Genomic DNA, 4,311 nt, shown 5'->3' on the forward strand with positions numbered 1-4,311 from the left:
GACACGGGATCGTCAGGCGGGTACACTTTAACGCGCTATAATGGGGAAACTAATTGAAATGCACAAAGTGCCACGCGTGTTTGTTGTAGTGTACATGCTTGCCCATCATGTACCATCAATTTCAAACATGTGGCTTAAACATCCTCTGTTCCCTGTCAAGGCGGAACTCATCAAATTTACATTGATAGAGGTCGACCTGACACGGGATCGTCAGGCGGGTACACTTTAACGCGCTATAATGGGGAAACTAATTGAAATGCACAAAGTGCCACGCGTGTTTGTTGTAGTGTACATGCTTGCCCATCATGTACCATCAATTTCAAACATGTGGCTTAAACATCCTCTGTTCCCTGTCAAGGCGGAACTCATCAAATTTACATTGATAGAGGTCGACCTGACACGGGATCGTCAGGCGGGTACACTTTAACGCGCTATAATGGGGAAACTAATTGAAATGCACAAAGTGCCACGCGTGTTTGTTGTAGTGTACATGCTTGCCCATCATGTACCATCAATTTCAAACATGTGGCTTAAACATCCTCTGTTCCCTGTCAAGGCGGAACTCATCAAATTTACATTGATAGAGGTCGACCTGACACGGGATCGTCAGGCGGGTACACTTTAACGCGCTATAATGGGGAAACTAATTGAAATGCACAAAGTGCCACGCGTGTTTGTTGTAGTGTACATGCTTGCCCATCATGTACCATCAATTTCAAACATGTGGCTTAAACATCCTCTGTTCCCTGTCAAGGCGGAACTCATCAAATTTACATTGATAGAGGTCGACCTGACACGGGATCGTCAGGCGGGTACACTTTAACGCGCTATAATGGGGAAACTAATTGAAATGCACAAAGTGCCACGCGTGTTTGTTGTAGTGTACATGCTTGCCCATCATGTACCATCAATTTCAAACATGTGGCTTAAACATCCTCTGTTCCCTGTCAAGGCGGAACTCATCAAATTTACATTGATAGAGGTCGACCTGACACGGGATCGTCAGGCGGGTACACTTTAACGCGCTATAATGGGGAAACTAATTGAAATGCACAAAGTGCCACGCGTGTTTGTTGTAGTGTACATGCTTGCCCATCATGTACCATCAATTTCAAACATGTGGCTTAAACATCCTCTGTTCCCTGTCAAGGCGGAACTCATCAAATTTACATTGATAGAGGTCGACCTGACACGGGATCGTCAGGCGGGTACACTTTAACGCGCTATAATGGGGAAACTAATTGAAATGCACAAAGTGCCACGCGTGTTTGTTGTAGTGTACATGCTTGCCCATCATGTACCATCAATTTCAAACATGTGGCTTAAACATCCTCTGTTCCCTGTCAAGGCGGAACTCATCAAATTTACATTGATAGAGGTCGACCTGACACGGGATCGTCAGGCGGGTACACTTTAACGCGCTATAATGGGGAAACTAATTGAAATGCACAAAGTGCCACGCGTGTTTGTTGTAGTGTACATGCTTGCCCATCATGTACCATCAATTTCAAACATGTGGCTTAAACATCCTCTGTTCCCTGTCAAGGCGGAACTCATCAAATTTACATTGATAGAGGTCGACCTGACACGGGATCGTCAGGCGGGTACACTTTAACGCGCTATAATGGGGAAACTAATTGAAATGCACAAAGTGCCACGCGTGTTTGTTGTAGTGTACATGCTTGCCCATCATGTACCATCAATTTCAAACATGTGGCTTAAACATCCTCTGTTCCCTGTCAAGGCGGAACTCATCAAATTTACATTGATAGAGGTCGACCTGACACGGGATCGTCAGGCGGGTACACTTTAACGCGCTATAATGGGGAAACTAATTGAAATGCACAAAGTGCCACGCGTGTTTGTTGTAGTGTACATGCTTGCCCATCATGTACCATCAATTTCAAACATGTGGCTTAAACATCCTCTGTTCCCTGTCAAGGCGGAACTCATCAAATTTACATTGATAGAGGTCGACCTGACACGGGATCGTCAGGCGGGTACACTTTAACGCGCTATAATGGGGAAACTAATTGAAATGCACAAAGTGCCACGCGTGTTTGTTGTAGTGTACATGCTTGCCCATCATGTACCATCAATTTCAAACATGTGGCTTAAACATCCTCTGTTCCCTGTCAAGGCGGAACTCATCAAATTTACATTGATAGAGGTCGACCTGACACGGGATCGTCAGGCGGGTACACTTTAACGCGCTATAATGGGGAAACTAATTGAAATGCACAAAGTGCCACGCGTGTTTGTTGTAGTGTACATGCTTGCCCATCATGTACCATCAATTTCAAACATGTGGCTTAAACATCCTCTGTTCCCTGTCAAGGCGGAACTCATCAAATTTACATTGATAGAGGTCGACCTGACACGGGATCGTCAGGCGGGTACACTTTAACGCGCTATAATGGGGAAACTAATTGAAATGCACAAAGTGCCACGCGTGTTTGTTGTAGTGTACATGCTTGCCCATCATGTACCATCAATTTCAAACATGTGGCTTAAACATCCTCTGTTCCCTGTCAAGGCGGAACTCATCAAATTTACATTGATAGAGGTCGACCTGACACGGGATCGTCAGGCGGGTACACTTTAACGCGCTATAATGGGGAAACTAATTGAAATGCACAAAGTGCCACGCGTGTTTGTTGTAGTGTACATGCTTGCCCATCATGTACCATCAATTTCAAACATGTGGCTTAAACATCCTCTGTTCCCTGTCAAGGCGGAACTCATCAAATTTACATTGATAGAGGTCGACCTGACACGGGATCGTCAGGCGGGTACACTTTAACGCGCTATAATGGGGAAACTAATTGAAATGCACAAAGTGCCACGCGTGTTTGTTGTAGTGTACATGCTTGCCCATCATGTACCATCAATTTCAAACATGTGGCTTAAACATCCTCTGTTCCCTGTCAAGGCGGAACTCATCAAATTTACATTGATAGAGGTCGACCTGACACGGGATCGTCAGGCGGGTACACTTTAACGCGCTATAATGGGGAAACTAATTGAAATGCACAAAGTGCCACGCGTGTTTGTTGTAGTGTACATGCTTGCCCATCATGTACCATCAATTTCAAACATGTGGCTTAAACATCCTCTGTTCCCTGTCAAGGCGGAACTCATCAAATTTACATTGATAGAGGTCGACCTGACACGGGATCGTCAGGCGGGTACACTTTAACGCGCTATAATGGGGAAACTAATTGAAATGCACAAAGTGCCACGCGTGTTTGTTGTAGTGTACATGCTTGCCCATCATGTACCATCAATTTCAAACATGTGGCTTAAACATCCTCTGTTCCCTGTCAAGGCGGAACTCATCAAATTTACATTGATAGAGGTCGACCTGACACGGGATCGTCAGGCGGGTACACTTTAACGCGCTATAATGGGGAAACTAATTGAAATGCACAAAGTGCCACGCGTGTTTGTTGTAGTGTACATGCTTGCCCATCATGTACCATCAATTTCAAACATGTGGCTTAAACATCCTCTGTTCCCTGTCAAGGCGGAACTCATCAAATTTACATTGATAGAGGTCGACCTGACACGGGATCGTCAGGCGGGTACACTTTAACGCGCTATAATGGGGAAACTAATTGAAATGCACAAAGTGCCACGCGTGTTTGTTGTAGTGTACATGCTTGCCCATCATGTACCATCAATTTCAAACATGTGGCTTAAACATCCTCTGTTCCCTGTCAAGGCGGAACTCATCAAATTTACATTGATAGAGGTCGACCTGACACGGGATCGTCAGGCGGGTACACTTTAACGCGCTATAATGGGGAAACTAATTGAAATGCACAAAGTGCCACGCGTGTTTGTTGTAGTGTACATGCTTGCCCATCATGTACCATCAATTTCAAACATGTGGCTTAAACATCCTCTGTTCCCTGTCAAGGCGGAACTCATCAAATTTACATTGATAGAGGTCGACCTGACACGGGATCGTCAGGCGGGTACACTTTAACGCGCTATAATGGGGAAACTAATTGAAATGCACAAAGTGCCACGCGTGTTTGTTGTAGTGTACATGCTTGCCCATCATGTACCATCAATTTCAAACATGTGGCTTAAACATCCTCTGTTCCCTGTCAAGGCGGAACTCATCAAATTTACATTGATAGAGGTCGACCTGACACGGGATCGTCAGGCGGGTACACTTTAACGCGCTATAATGGGGAAACTAATTGAAATGCACAAAGTGCCACGCGTGTTTGTTGTAGTGTACATGCTTGCCCATCATGTACCATCAATTTCAAACATGTGGCTTAAACATCCTCTGTTCCC

This window comes from Ornithodoros turicata, chromosome 1 (genome assembly GCF_037126465.1).
Source record: "Ornithodoros turicata isolate Travis chromosome 1, ASM3712646v1, whole genome shotgun sequence".
NCBI classification, from domain to species: Eukaryota; Metazoa; Arthropoda; class Arachnida; order Ixodida; family Argasidae; genus Ornithodoros; species Ornithodoros turicata.